The sequence below is a fragment of the Manis pentadactyla genome, chromosome 14 (assembly GCF_030020395.1).
Source record: "Manis pentadactyla isolate mManPen7 chromosome 14, mManPen7.hap1, whole genome shotgun sequence".
NCBI lineage: Eukaryota > Metazoa > Chordata > Mammalia > Pholidota > Manidae > Manis > Manis pentadactyla.
The window spans coordinates 79,426,339-79,443,286 of NC_080032.1; the positions used below are offsets into that span (position 1 = coordinate 79,426,339).

At 39.6% G+C, this 16,948-nt stretch overlaps 1 protein-coding gene across 14 annotated transcripts in view; it reads right to left on the reverse strand.

The window, feature by feature from the left end:
* Positions 1 to 16,948, reverse strand: part of SOX5 (SRY-box transcription factor 5) — a 931,123-nt gene that overhangs the window by 738,748 nt on the left and 175,427 nt on the right. For 4 of the 14 annotated variants that reach the window (XM_057491895.1, XM_057491892.1, XM_057491893.1 and 1 more), the window contains one exon: positions 15,341 to 15,444. The exons of the other annotated variants lie outside the window; for them this stretch is intronic. The gene's annotated coding sequence lies outside the window, so the exon portion shown is untranslated. The remainder of the gene's footprint in view (positions 1 to 15,340; positions 15,445 to 16,948) is intronic. 14 annotated transcript variants of the gene reach the window in all.

Genomic DNA, 16,948 nt, shown 5'->3' on the forward strand with positions numbered 1-16,948 from the left:
AGAATACATGCATATGTGTGTGTGTATGTGCATTTATGCATATATATGCATATGTGTGTGCATGTATTTGTGTGGGTATATTTATATGTATATATTCTAAAGAGAATGAGGGAGACCAGGAATATGGTGGAATGTAGAAAAGTGAAATGATTATACAATATTTTGGACCTATAATAAGGAAATAAAAGCCGATGTTTAACGCTTGACATGGCAGCGGTAAATCACAGTGTACTTTACAGGTTGAACAGTCATCTCCAGAATTTTCTTCAGGTTGATTATTCATTCCTACTTACTCTACAAATACAACTGGTCACGTACTACGTGCCAGGCAGCATGCGTGCGACCAGGTGCAGTGCTAAACAAAGTGGTCATCTTCCCTGCTCTCCTGGAGCTTTCCGACTAAGGGCAGAAACAGACGTTATACAAATAATCTCTCTGTGTTTGTCTGTCTGTCTGTCTCTCATACACACAGTTCCTGAGAAGTACAGGATGCTGTACAATGGAAGTACGGAGGACATGTGATAAGAAGGTGACCCCCTCTGGAAAGGAAAGGATTCATGGAAGGGCCCTGGGGCTGCTTCTGAAGCAGGAGCTACTGGGCATTGGTATGATGGGGAGTGGCAGAGAGAGCTGGAGCATTCTAGGCAAAGGGTACAATGTGTGCAGAGTCCCTGAGGAAAGAAGGGCAGGGTGGTTATAGAAGAAAAAGCAAAAAAATGTAAATGGCAAGATATAAAGCCACAGAGATAGCCAGGGCAGGAAACCTTAAGCCTGTCAAGGAGTTGGATGTTCATTCTGAGGACAGTGGGAGCCACTGAAGGGCTCTTTAAAGGAGTGATAGAGTAAGATTTGCATTTTCCAAAGACCATTCGATAAAACGAAGAAACCAGAACACAGAAATGATTGCACAAAAGGACACCATTATGTGGCAACTGGGTGGGTACAGCCCAAAGTCAGTGCAACTCCCACTAGAATTACAGTGGTTGCTATGACAAGTGGACATGTAAGGGATGCTGTGGTGCACTGTGCAGGTCCCCCCTCAGGATCCAGGCACTCCCCCAGCCCTGGGGAAAGTAAACTGCAGAGAACTTACAATTGAATCATTTCTGGAAAATGGAAATTTCTCTCAGCTAGAGGAACTGCCTTCCCCAAGGTAAAATCCTCCCTAGAGTAGCCAATAATCAAAGTCTGGATATAAGGGGGTGGGACCGGATTGGCACAGTGCAGCCCACTTGCCTGTATTAAGGTCAATGACAGAGGGCTCACCTTGAAGATGACCAGCAGCCTCTGATTAATCCTGCTCACCTCACCTCTTACAGATGTTCCCAAGAGCCCTCTTCCATAAACTGCCTGCAGACAGTCTCCCTCTCAGAGTCTTCTTCTGGGGACCCCAGTCTAAGAAAGCATAGAAGGGCTTTTCGATTTGTTTTTAAATCATCATGTAAATTATTTCATGCTCATTATTCTATAAACTGCTGTTTATAGAATGGCTGTTTTAGGATCATCTTAGACCTAGGAGTAGAGTGAACCAAGTAAATTAAACAATACTCAATACGACAGTGTTATAGCAAAACTTTGCCACCCAATTCACTACCCAGGGAATTAAAATCCAAAGCAAGAGACTGGCTCGACCCAGTTAATCCACCTACAGATTTTTCGTTCATTGGTTTTCCACTAAAACTGGTAAACATAGCCATTAAAATACCTGGGAGCTAAAGCTGGAGAACAAGTATCTGACTCTGATGTGAACCAGGAGACACTGAATGGGCCTGTCTGATCTATACAACAGAGCGTTCAACCCAGCGATTTGAGCACATCCTTTCTGCTTCGTTGGTCACCAATGGATTTTCTGTTAAGTTCAATTGAGTCTGGCACTCTTTTTAGCCTTTCTCTTTTGAGGGAAAGGTTGATGCTGTTTAAAGGTCTTACTAAAAAGCAGAGCCCTTTGATTGGAAATCTCAAAAAAGACTATATCAAGAGCACACCTTTTAATACAGAGCCACACACTACCTTATTTTAAGCCCAGCAAGGGAAGCCTAATTGTCAGAGGATTTTTTATTAGTTCATTTTTATGAAGTGCACATCCCCACAGAGGCAGTTGAATCTGGGGAGAAGAGTTAGTGAGAACACTTGGTGCTTTGTATAAATTTAGTATACTCAGTGTTCTAGCTCCAATAGCCATTTGGGCAACCAAATATCAGGTTTTTGCATTTTTGTGGTTCTTAGGCCCTACTAACCTAGAAAAAAGGCACAGTATTTTAGAAAGGTCACGGTATAAAAGTCCTTCCTTATGTTGGGAAGTAATTTAAGAGATGATCAGTAATCCACTTGCAATAGAATTTTACTTTGATAAGGTAAGTGGGAACAAGAGCATTATTTTTTTTAAAAAATCAAACATTGTCTCTTTTTGATTTTCTACTTTTATAATCATGATTCTTTTTAAAAAAAACCTCTAGAGATATGCCTGTCAATTGTGTTTGCTCTCAGACCAGATTAGCTCTCACTCTGCTCTATATGATGGGGGGTTGAATCTTGCATATCATATTTCTCCAGGCTCTATTGCTAACTAGCTTTAAATCAGATTCTTTCAGTGAGAGGAACCGTCAGAATAAAGTAAGTGGGATGAGCGAGAAGCCTTCTTTCTTTGCTTCAGGAAGTGTATCTACCAATAGCTCAATAACTTGTGTTGCCTCAAGGGTCTAGTTCCCAGAGGACAGCTCCTCCCTCTGATTTATATAATAATCATATACAATGTATGATCCATAGATAATACATCATATCCACTGCAGAACTAAGCTAGGATATCATAACATTCAGTCTATGTCTTTAATCTGCTCTCAGCTTCACATTTGGTAGATTTTATCTTACAGTTAGATACCCAGCCCCAAGAACAATATAGATGCACAGTAGATACTTAATAAATATTTACTAAACGAATGAATGAATAAATGTTCCTCCTAATAAAACAAGCTGCTGTGGTTGAGTCACAGGTAAGAAGTTGGAGGGTCTGCTCTGAGGGGAAGGACACAAGGCAAAAATAGGTCATGGAAAAAGGGAAGTATTTGGTGGGGGCAGGGAAAGGAACGTTGTGGCCAGGAAGCCAACTATGAGTTGTGTAAATCGTTAACTCGGGGATTGTTGACAAAAGGTTTTAGTGCTACTTTATAACTCTGGAGGATTTAAGAGCTGAGGCCCTTGAGAATAACTTGTCATGCTTGTCAAAGAAATGAAAATCACGTAAAACACAAAAGATGCCTGAGAAGTCTCTTATATGTTCCTTATCCTTTAACCACTGTATGCTCTCAATGCTCCTTGGCTGACTTGTAGTTTGGTACCGGAAGCCAACAGGGACGATGGCAGGAGTTCTGGCACCGCCGAGGCCTCCTGCTTCCCTGAAGAGCACTGGGCCAAGCTTCTAAACTGGAGGTGAGCGCAGGTGACCACCGCGTCCCACCATGTAACACGATGACACAAAGTCAGAGAGATCAGCCTCTGCCATCTGCCAAGAGTCCTAAGCTTTTTCAAACATTCAAATGACTCTACAGTGTTCATCAGTTATAGATTGTTTCTGTGCGTCTCACTCTAAGTGGAATTTGTCAACTGAATGGGATGTATTTGGGTGGTCTTTTTTTTAGAGCACTCCAATGTGCTCTGAATAACTGAAAAATCTTTTTGACAAAGGTCAGAAAGGCTTCAGGAGGAAATACAAAACAAAGGCTTGTATTTAAAAGCAAAACTGGGAGGATGTTGATTTTGCCCCCAATCATACAGCAAGCATATTATTGAAAATGTACTCTTATCAGCAAATGGAACCATCTGGGCTCCAGCTATACTTGTAAAAAGGAAACCTGGACCGCTTACGAAGCCCATCCACCTCCTACAAAAGGATGTGTACACATGCCATATGGCATGAGAGTCTTTTAATGATTAAAGAAACTCTTATTTACTCAGCCTGATTACATGCTAATGGCCAAGAAAAGGCTCTTCTGTTTAAATGCATTGTGATCCTGTACAGCCATGCTTCTCAAACGAGAGTGTCAGTCAAACATCTAGGGATGTGGGATGTGATGGAGTAAGAGATCCCGGGGGGGAACAGACCATAACTTCCAAGTATATCAAACTTAGAAAACAAAATTAAATAATTTGCATGTAATGCAAACAGTATTTCACTTTAGCATGAACACACTTTGTTGTGGGACAGAATGCAAAAATTCACAGGTATTTTATCATGAATATTAAAAGTACACAGAACTTTCACTTTCCAAGACTTCAGAGCCAAATCTTCAGGATATACTGACTACACAAACTCCAAGGCCCACCTCAAGCTCTAGGTGCCTGATCTCTCTCCAAGGACTCCAGCCCCACCAACCCTTTCTCTCAGTTGTTTTTCCACTGCACTGCCTCCCCCAAAGTGGGGGGTTTCAAAGCTCTATTGTTTCATGATTCAGTTGGATTTTCTGAACTATTAAAGATCTCACTGAGAAAGGGTTATGGTCTTCACATCCCTTTACTTGATATAGATTATATGAATTATTTGTGAAAGTAATTTTAATAAAAAGACTATGAATATTGATACTTCAAATGGAAAAGCACAAAATTAAAATTGATCATTCTAAAAGAATGATGGCTTTATTATTGCACTTAACCATTAGTCCTAGGATCTAAAGTACTTTAACATATTAAATATTTTCATCCACATTATTTCTTCTGAAATACTGAAATTCTTAGATGGCATGTGGATAAACTACGAAGTTTATCCCTACTTCACTGATGGCATTAATGGAATCACCATGAAGGAAGATATAAAAGCTTCAGGTACTTTATTTGGCTTAATCCGGGGCTGGTTCACACTAGCTGCACACTTCTGTTGTCTATTAAGCACACCTATCCCTTCTGCTCTACCACTGCACATTTAGTATAAGCGAAGCAGCCAGGAAGGTGTTTCTCATCTCATTCCATAAATCACTCATGCTTCCCTGTCTCAGTGTTTGATTGTCTGGTCCAAACACACTTACACTTCATCAACTTTAGGTTTCAAATGACATGCCCCCCATTATGAATGTATTTCTGCTCTCCTTCAAAGTCAGACCTCCAATCTTCCAGATTCAGATCCCTTTGTTGAACTGTGGAAGAATGAACATTGTTGATGCATTTAGGGAAAATTTCCCAGAATCCTTCCACATTACTGATAATTTGAGACAAATGTCAGGTGAGACGTGGGTAAGAAAGTTCAGATGAGAACTTTCGGAATTCCTGTGCCATTTTGAAGCTTGACTAGTAGAGAACAATACTCCAAAGTAGGATAAAATGTCCAGACATATTTAAAATAGAAAAAAACACATATGATGCAAAATACAACATAAATGTATTAATCTATTAAAGTAGATATACACATACCTTTTTTCAGGGCTATTAATACTTTAAATAATGGCTTTTCCATCAAACAAAACAATGAATAAGGGATATTTAACACTAAAACATGTTTGAATTTAAGCAACTTCTGTTTTTACTTAAGAAAATGTATTTAAATGATGACAGCTGCCATTTTGATAAACTTAAATCTGTATGCTAACAAGTCTACGATGGGACAACACTAAACTATTTGTCATGAATTGACACTGCTAAGTGCAGGGCTAGACAGTTCTCAGCAAAGTTCAAAATACTAATTGCTTAAACCAAGGCCTACAGAGTCTCTGAAACCACTGTAGTGAGGACTCATGAACCGACCTGGCCCCAGAAAACTTCCAGAGATGCTTTGAAGTACTTTCAAGTATAAAATGAATGCAGAGAGGGGCGGAAGATGGCGGCGTGAGTAGAGCAGCGGAAATCTCCTCCCAAAACAACATATATCTATGAAAATATAACAAAGACAACCCTTCCTAGAATAAAGACCAGAGGACACAGGACAATATCCAGACCACATCCGCACCTGAGAGAACCCAGCGCCTCCCGAAGGGGGTAAGATACAAGCCCCGGCCCCGCGGGAGCCGAGCGCCCCTCCCCCCAGCTCCCGGCGGGAGAAGAGCAGGCAGAGCGGGAGGGAGACGGAGCCCAGGACTGCCGAACACCCAGCCCCCGCCATCCGGGCCAGAGTGCAGGGCGCTCGATACTGGGAAAACAGGGCAGCAAGAACAGTGAGCAGGCACTGGAGGCTGGGCGACAGAGGACATAAGAAAAGCGCGCGACCATTTTTTTTTTTTTTGCTTTTTTGCTGTTTTGTTTTGGCGAGCGCTTTTTGGAAGTCTTAAAGGGACAGGGACCCCAATACTAGGGAAACAGGGCAGAAAGACCGGTGAGCAGAGGCCTGAGGCTGGCACCGGAGAATAAAGAAAAACGAACGACCACCTTTTTTTTTTAATAAAAAAAAAAATTTTTTTTTTTTTAATTAAAAAAATTTTTTTTCTTGTTTTTTTTTTTGTGGTCGTTGTTTTGTTTTGGCGGGTGCTTTTTGGAAGTCTTAAAGGGGCAGGGCGGGTCACTTAATCCAGAGGTAGGGAATCCGGGATCTCTGGGCACCCTAACCCCTGGGCTGCAGGGAGCAGGGAGGCCCCTTACGGAGATAAATAGCCTCCCAGCAGCTCCTGCTCCAACGCTACTCCACCATTTTGGAGTAGCTGCCCAAGCCAGGCCACGCCCACAGCAACAGCGGAGATTAACTCCATAGCAGCCGGGCAGGAAGCAGAAACCCTGTCTGCGCGCAGCTGCGCAGCACAAGCCACTAGAGGCCGCTGTTCTCCCAGGAGAGGAGGGCCACAAACCAACAAGAAGGGAAGTCCTTCCAGCCGTCACTCGTCCCAGCTCTGCAAACTATTCCTATCACCATGAAAAGGCAAAGCTACAGGCAGACAAAGATCACAGAGACAACACCAGAGAAGGAGACAGACCTAACCAGTCTCCCTGAAAAAGAATTCAAAATAAGAATCATAAACATGCTGACAGAGATGCAGAGAAATACGCAAGAGAAATGGGATGAAGTCCGGAAAGAGATCACAGATGCCAGAAAGGAGATCGCAGAAATGAAACAAACTCTGGAAGGGTTTATAAGCAGAATGGATAGAATGCAAGAGGCCATTGATGGAATTGAAATCAGAGAACAGGAACGCATAGAAGCTGACATAGAGAGAGACAAAAGGATCTCCAGGAATGAAACAATATTAAGAGAACTGTGTGACCAATCTAAAAGGAACAATATCCGTATTATAGGGGTCCCAGAAGAAGAAGAGAGAGGAAAAGAGATGGAAAGTATCTTAGAAGAAATAATTGCTGAAAACTTCCCCACACTGGGGGAGGAAGTAATCGAACAGACCACGGAAATACACAGAACCCCCAACAGAAAGGATCCAAGAAGGGCAACACCAAGACACATAATAATTAAAATGGCAAAGATTAAGGACAAGGAAAGAGTGTTAAAGGCAGCTAGAGAGAAAAAGGTCACCTATAAAGGGAAACCCATCAGGCTAACGTCAGATTTCTCAACAGAAACCCTACAGGCCAGAAGAGAATGGCATGATATATTTAATACAATGAAACAGAAGGGCCTTGAACCAAGGATACTGTATCCAGCACGACTATCATTCAAATATGATGGTGGGATTAAACAATTCCCAGACAAACAAAAGCTGAGGGAATTTGCTTTCCACAAACCACCTCTACAGAACATCTTACAGGGACTGCTCTAGATGGGAGCACTCCTAGAAAGAGCACAGCACAAAACACCCAACATATGAAGAATCGAGGAGGAGGAACAAGAAGGGAGAGAAAAAAAGAATCTCCAGACAGTGTATATAACAGCTCAATAAGCGAGCTAAGTTAGACAGTAAGATACTAAAGAGGCTAACCTTGAACCTTTGGTAACCACGAATTTAAAGCCTGCAATGGCAATAAGTACATATCTTTCAATAGTCACCCTAAATGTTAATGGGTTGAATGCACCAATCAAAAGACACAGAGTAACAGAATGGATAAAAAAGCAAGACCCATCTATATGCTGCTTACAAGAAACTCACCTCAAACCCAAAGACATGTACAGACTAAAAGTCAAGGGATGGAAAAACATATTTCAAGCAAACAACAGTGAGAAGAAAGCAGGGGTTGCAGAACTAATATCAGACAAAATAGACTTCAAAACAAAGAAAGTAACAAGAGATAAAGAAGGACACTACATAATGATAAAGGGCTCAGTCAAACAAGAGGATATAACCATTCTAAATATATATGCACCCAACACAGGAGGACCAGCATATGTGAAACAAATACTAACAGAACTAAAGGGGGATATAGACTGCAATGCATTCATTCTAGGAGACTTCAACACACCACTCACCCCAAAGGATAGATCCACTGGGCAGAAAATAAGTAAGGACACGGAAGCACTGAACAACACAGTAGAGCAGATGGACCTAATAGACATCTATAGAACTCTACATCCAAAAGCAGCGGGATATACATTCTTCTCAAGTGCACATGGAACATTCTCCAGAATAGACCACATACTAGGCCACAAAAAGAGCCTCAGAAAATTCCAAAAAATTGAAATCCTACCAACCAACTTTTCAGACCACAAAGGCATAAAACTAGAAATAAACTGTACAAAGAAAGCAAAGAGGCTCACGAACACATGGAGGCTTAACAACACGCTCCTAAATAATCAATGGATCAATGACCAAATCAAAATGGAGATCCAGCAATATATGGAAACAAATGACAACAACAACACTAAGCCCCAACTTCTGTGGGACACAGCAAAAGCAGTCTTAAGAGGAAAGTATATAGCAATCCAAGCATATTTAAAAAAGGAAGAGCAATCCCAAATGAATGGTCTAATGTCACAACTATCGAAATTGGAAAAAGAAGAACAGATGAGGCCTAAGGTCAGCAGAAGGAGGGACATAATAAAGATCAGAGAAGAAATAAATAAAATTGAGAAGAATAAAACAATAGCAAAAATCAATGAAACCAAGAGCTGGTTCTTCGAGAAAATAAACAAAATAGATAAGCCTCTAGCCAGACTTATTAAGAAGAAAAGAGAGTCAACACAAATCAACAGTATCAGAAACGAGAAAGGAAAAATCATGACGGACCCCACGGAAATGCAAAGAATTATTGGAGAATACTATGAAAACCTATATGCTAACAAGCTGGGAAACCTAGGAGAAATGGACAACTTCCTAGAAAAATATAACCTTCCAAGATTGACCCAGGAAGAAACAGAAAATCTAAACAGACCAATTACCAGCAACGAAATTGAAGAGGTAATCAAAAAACTACCAAAGAACAAAACCCCCGGGCCAGATGGATTTACCTCGGAATTTTATCAGACATACAGGGAAGACATAATACCCATTCTCCTTAAAGTTTTCCAAAAAATAGAGGAGGAGGGGATACTCCCAAACTCATTCTATGAAGCTAACATCACCCTAATACCAAAACCAGGCAAAGACCCCACCAAAAAAGAAAACTACAGACCAATATCCCTGATGAACGTAGATGCAAAAATACTCAACAAAATATTAGCAAACCGAATTCAAAAATACATCAAAAGGATCATACACCATGACCAAGTGGGATTCATCCCAGGGATGCAAGGATGGTACAACATTCGAAAGTCCATCAACATCATCCACCACATCAACAAAAAGAAAGACAAAAACCACATGATCATCTCCATAGATGCTGAAAAAGCATTTGACAAAGTTCAACATCCATTCATGTTAAAAACTCTCAGCAAAATGGGAATAGAGGGCAAGTACCTCAACATAATAAAGGCCATCTATGATAAACCCACAGCCAACATTATATTGAACAGCGAGAAGCTGAAAGCATTTCCGCTGAGATCGGTAACTAGACAGGGATGCCCACTCTCTCCACTGTTATTTAACATAGTACTGGAGGTCCTAGCTACGGCAATCAGACAAAATAAAGAAATACAAGGAATCCAGATTGGTAAAGAAGAAGTTAAACTGTCACTATTTGCAGATGACATGATACTGTACATAAAAAACCCTAAAGACTCCACCCCAAAACTACTAGAACTGATATCGGAATACAGCAAAGTTGCAGGATACAAAATCAACACACAGAAATCTGTGGCTTTCCTATATACTAACAATGAACCAACAGAAAGAGAAATCAGGAAAACAACTCCATTCACAATTGCATCAAAAAAAATAAAATACCTAGGAATAAACCTAACCAAAGAAGTGAAAGACTTATACTCTGAAAACTACAAGTCACTCTTAAGAGAAATTAAAGGGGACACTAACAGATGGAAACTCATCCCATGCTCGTGGCTAGGAAGAATTAATATCGTCAAAATGGCCATCCTGCCCAAAGCAATATACAGATTTGATGCAATCCCTATGAAACTACCAGCAACATTCTTCAATGAACTGGAACAAATAATTCAAAAATTCATATGGAAACACAAAAGACCCCGAATAGCCAAAGCAATCCTGAGAAAGAAGAATAAAGTAGGGGGGATCTCACTCCCCAACTTCAAGCTCTACTATAAAGCCATAGTAATCAAGACAATTTGGTACTGGCACAAGAGCAGAGCCACAGACCAATGGAACAGACTAGAGAATCCAGACATTAACCCAGACATATATGGTCAATTAATATTTGATAAAGGAGCCATGGACATACAATGGCGAAATGACAGTCTCTTCAACAGGTGGTGCTGGCAAAACTGGACAGCTACATGTAGGAGAATGAAACTGGACCATTGTCTAACCCCATATACAAAAGTAAACTCAAAATGGATCAAAGACCTGAATGTAAGTCATGAAACCATTAAACTCTTGGAAGAAAACATAGGTACAAACCTCTTAGACATAAACATGAGTGACCTCTTCTTGAACATATCTCCCCGGGCAAGGAAAACAACAGCAAAAATGTGTAAGTGGGACTATATTAAGCTGAAAAGCTTCTGTACAGCAAAAGACACCATCAATAGAACAAGAAGGATCCCTACAGTATGGGAGAATATATTTGAAAATGACACATCCGATAAAGGCTTGACGTCCAGAATATATAAGGAGCTCTCACGCCTCAACAAACAAAAAACAAATAACCCAATTAAAAAATGGGCAGAGGAACTGAACAGACAGTTCTCCAAAAAAGAAATACAGATGGCCAACAGACACATGAAAAGATGCTCCACATCGCTAATTATCAGAGAAATGCAAACTAAAACTACAATGAGGTATCACCTCACACCAGTAAGGATGGCTGCCATCCAAAAGACAAACAACAACAAATGTTGGCGAGGCTGTGGAGAAAGGGGAACCCTCCTACACTGCTGGTGGGAATGTAAGTTAGTTCAACCATTGTGGAAAGCAGTATGGAGGTACATCAAAATGCTCAAAACAGACTTACCATTTGACCCAGGAATTCCACTCCTAGGAATTTACCCTAAGAACGCAGCAATCAAGTTTGAGAAAGACAGATGCACCCCTATGTTTATTGCAGCACTATTTACAATAGCCAAGAATTGGAAGCAACCTAAATGTCCATCAATAGATGAATGGATAAAGAAGATGTGGTACATATACACAATGGAATACTACTCAGCCATAAGAAAAGGGCAAATCCAATCATTTGCAGCAACATGGATGGAGCTGGAGGGTATTATGCTCAGTGAAACAAGCCAAGCGGAGAAAGAGAAATACCAAATGATTTCACTTATCTGTGGAATATAAGAACAAAGGAAAAACTGAAGGAACAAAACAGCAGCAGAATCACAGAACTCAAGAATGGACTAACAGGTACCAAAGGGAAAGGGACTGGGGAGGATGGGTGGGTAGGGAGGGATAAGGGGGGGAGAAGTAGGGGGGTATTAAGATTAACATACATGGGGGGGTAGGAGAAAAGGGAGGGCTGTACAACACAGAGAAGGCAAGTAGTGATTCTACAACATTTTGCTATGCTGATGGACAGTGACTGTAAAGGGGTTTATATGGGAGACCTGGTATAGGGGAGAGCCTAGTAAACATAATATTCGTCATGTAAGTGTAGATTAGTGATACCAAAAACAAAGAAAAAAAAAAGAAAAAAAAGGGCAGTTCCTGTGTGGTAACCTCCAACGAGTTCTACACAAGGGTATAAAGGGCATATAAAAGTGTAGGCAAAGGGTCTGTTTGTGTTCATACAGAGGATCAAAGCCTAATTGGGCTACCCCGAAAATGAACTAAGATATGATATGAAAAAGAACTTACAACATCTGCACTCTCTGGAAGACTCATGCCAGAAGATGATCATCAAAAAACCCCAACAAAGATCCACGCACTGCTACAGCTGTAGATGCACTCATCCCACCAGTTCCTGGACCTGCCATGGGAATGAGGAAGGAGATATCTAAGCTGGCCTGTGCATACAGTAAAACAACAAAATTGGACTGGATCTATACTGTTGGAACTCAACCAAGAATTTGGAGAAGTGCAAATTGTAGCGCTCCAAAGTCTTACAACTACAAACTATTTACTGTTAAAAGAACATATGGCATGTGAACAATCCCCAGGAATGGGTTGTTTTAATTTGTCTGATTTCTCTCAGACTGTTCAAGTTCAGTTGGACAATATCCACCATATCATAGATAAGTTTTCACAAATGCCTAAGGTGCCTAACTGGTTTTCTTGGTTTCACTGCAGATGGCTGGTAATTACAGATATGCTTTGGTTATGTAACTATACTCCTATTATGTTAATGTGTGTGTGCAGTTTAAGTAGTAGCTTAAAACCTGTACATGGTGAAGTTACTCTACAAGAAGATATATCAAAGAAATAATCAATCTTCCCATGTTTTCTTCCGCCTGCTACTTCTATAGCTTTTCTTCTTCCTTCCTAATTACAACCCTTAAATAGAATTCGTGCCTCATATCAAATTTACCGAGTATCATAATTCTTCCAAGTGGTAAAGATACCTCAAGACAAATGCTGGGCATAGAAGCCACAGGGCATAAATATGCAAAGAAGTAAAAAGCTAACTTTTTCAAACAATAAGGCTTCTCTCTCACTTACCAACTTTACATTTCCCTGTATGGCCCCGGAAGATGACTGGTTAGCCAGAGACGGGTAAGATTCCTCAAGGGAGGAACAACCTAAGACAGGCACAGTCGCAGGGGGGCCATCAGGTGAGAAATTGGGGATCAACAGAGGTGAGGCTTAAACCTCACCCCCCCGTTCTGAGAGAAATCTTCTGCATACGTGGATGTTTTATTGCCCTGGTCTAGCTTGGATTAACACATAGTCTACAGGCACACACCTGATCATCTACATTTGCTCTCTTACAACACTAAACTATGTTTTCTACCTTTATCTTGTATCTACCTACCACTTCAGCATTTTATTAAAAATAATAATAATAAAGAGAGAAAAGTGGTATCCACATATAAATCAAGTATAAAAACCAAATGAGTATTCATATTTGAACTGACTGTTTAGAGTTCATAATGCATGAGCAAAACCGAAAGTTTCTGTGATGACTGCCCTTGTACTGTTCACTATGTAACTTATTCATTATGTAAGAATTTGTTCTACATGTAAAAACTTGTTTGTTATGCCTCAGAAGATTGGAGACTGACAAAAATTAGGCTTGGGGTGGATTAATGATTGTGCATTGAGCATTGACTCCCCTATACAGAATTTTATTGTCGTTAACAACCATTTGATCAATAAATATGAGAGATGCCCTCACAAAAAAAAAAAAAAAAAAAAAAAAGACAGACTTCCAATGGTAAAATAAATAAGTAACCGGGATGTAATGTATAGCATAAGGAATATAGTCAAGATATTGTAACAGCCTGGTAGGGTGATAGCTGGAACCTAGAATTATGTATATAAATGTTCTACCACTGTGTTGTACACTTGAAACTCATGTAATGTAATACTGTGTGTCAAGTACCCTTCAATAAAAAATAATTATTTAAAAAAAAAAAAAAAATGAATGCAGCGTTTTAAGTGGAGAGGTTCACTGGAATTTTACCAAGGTAGACGGATATAAAGGGAAGTTCTTTCAGGTTGCAGTCACTTCAGCAATAATATATTTAATAAATATAGATGAAACCTCACCAAACTAACACACCACTTCTATGTTTTTTTAAATTGAGCAATAAAAGGCACTTAAGTTATGATACCAATAAGTGTGCCAATGACTATTTTTTGAAACAAAATGGGTACTGTAAAGTTTGTGATCTCCTAAGGTTCAAAAAGTCCTTGGAAGTAAAGCTCCAATGTAACGGTGATCATGAAGTCGAAAGTCCTTCCGTGTCTACTGGCCCTTCTATTATCAGTTCCTTCTACCTCTCTGCAAGTGTATCACCTGCCACTAGACTCCTGTCATATTGACTTCCTTCTCATTCAACCATACCTCTCTCTTTCTCAACCCAGGTTATTTATGTTTGAAGACCCCCTGCTTGGAAAACTCTCTCCCTGGCTGTGCGCAGAGCTGACTCAATGGTATTACGCATGTCTCAGGCATGTCTTTGCTGAATAACTTACCTGATGAGGATATCGTCTTTCCTCAGGTCCCCTCTGTCCTATCATATTTCATATTTCCTCTTTTTTTTTTTTTTTGTAATGCTTAGTGTGGTAAAGTACATATAACATAAATTTTACCATCTTAAACATTTTTAAATGTACAATTCAGGAGTGTTAAACACATTCATGTGGTTGGGTATACTATCTCCAGAACTCTTTCCACCTTGCAATACTGAAATTCTATACCCATTAAACAAGTCCTCTTTTTCTCTTTGCCCCAGCCCCTGTCAACCACCATTCTACTTTCTTTATCTATTACTTCAATTTCTCTAGGTACGTCACATAAGTGGAACCATATAGTATTTGTCTTTTGGTGACTGGCTGATTTCACTTTGCATAATAACCTCAAGGTTTATCCATATTGTAGCATGTGTCAAAATTTCCTTCCTTTTTTGAAGTTGAATTTTAATCCTTTGCATAGCTAGACCACATTTTGTTTATCTGTTCATCCATTGATGGATACTTGAGTTGCTCCCACCTTTTGGCTATTGTGTGCAATACCGTTATGAATATAGGTGGGCAGATATCTCCTTGAGACCCTGCTTTCGATTCTTTTTGGATATATACACAGAAGTGGAATAAGTGGAATTGTTGGATCATATGTTTAACTTTTTGAGATACCTCCATGCTGTTTTCCAAAATGACTATAGCATTATATCCTCCAACAATGCACGAGAGTTCCAATTTCTCCAGTTCCTTAAAGACACTTGGTATTTTATGTTTTTTTAAATAGTAGTCATCCTAATGAATGTGAGGTGGCTCTATATTCCTTTTCAGCATGTAAGTACCTTTGTTCATTTATTCACTGTTTACTTTCTTGCTGAGCCAGTTTGAGATAGACTTGCCAAAGAAGATTGAGGAGCCAATCTAAAAGATGTGACAGATTCTTTCTGAAATGTTTTGGTATAGTCTGGAATTAAAATAGAAAACAAAATCATTTGAAATTGAATATCCCATCAAAGGGCACTGGCCATGAGTACTAGGGCTGAAAAGCCTCTTGATTCTTTCTGTAGAAACCTCAGAACTTGGTAGAGCCCAGCCTGGAATGGGATTTGCTCTCTCTCACTTACTTGCTCAGAGGACCTCTGATCAGCTATTTAACCTAATTTCTTCATGTGAAAATGGAGAAAAAAAATTCACTTATGGGACTGGGGTGTCTGTCTGCATGAGAATTAAATGACCATACCTGGTACATAGGAAAGCATTCAGTAAATGGTAGTTACTATTTTTCATTATACAACTGATTATCCCCACCCTACTTTTTATAAGATCCTTGCACACAATCATGAAATTTAAATACCATCTATTTACTGTCTTTTACAGTATGTGGCCTAAATAAAGGTTAAAAGCTATATCAATTTGCTCATTAGTCATGATTTCCTGATTTATCATCTCCTCTATCCCTGCCTATTCACCTCACCATTGTACCCCAGGCTTAGCAAAAGATTTGACGCATAATAGACAACAAAATATTTAATAGCTTGGGCAGTGATTCCACATATGTCCCTGGTTAGGATTCTACAGCTTGCTCCTCACTTCTGAGCAGGGTTCTGTGGGAATATTCCAGAAACTCCTAGAAAAAGAGTTACGAAATTGAGAGGAATTTTGAAATGTTTCTATCCAAAAAGCAGTCCCAGATCATTAGCTGTTTATAGAAAAGCATGGAATTAGAGTGGCCTTTAGGTAACTAGGTTGAAAGAACTGTTTAATTCCTTCCCACTATACTTAAAGTATCATTTTTATTGTTATTAAAAACTGCTAATGTCAACTGAATGAACATGTTACCCAGTTTGGCACAGCCAAAACTGCTGAGGTAAGAAATTATAATGATTAGTTATTAGAGTGAAAACCATTACATGAATGCAAAGGGAGTCACAGAGCAACAACTAGATCATTTCTGTCTAACTATTGGGTAATTAATGCAGTAAGAAAATAACATGTACATATTGGGAATGAAGAATTATAGATTATTTGCACTTATTTTCTTTCTGTGGCAATTAAATTAACTATCTTTGATTTCTCACCTGTTACCATGGTTATTCTCAGTGATGCAGGTCATTAATGTCTTGAATATAATAGTTACATTAAAATTACAGCTCTTTCAACTTTGCAAAAAGATTCTGAGGGTCCTGTGGACGAGAAAGCTGCTGTAAGGTCTGGAATTAAAGAGTTGCCTGTTGAAGGAAATTGTTTAATCATCTTAAAGCTAAAAAGTCCTCCTCTTGGTTCCTGCCTGATTGCCTCCAGTATTATCCCTGAAATCTTGTTTGCTTAGGACAATGAATGGACAGGTGTTTTGTGACAGTAAATTCTAATTATGCCATTACCTTCCTACCTATATTGTTAATTCTTCCTCTCAATACTGAGAATAATAAGTTCTCTCTACCTGATTATTGAAAATTCTTGGAAAATAA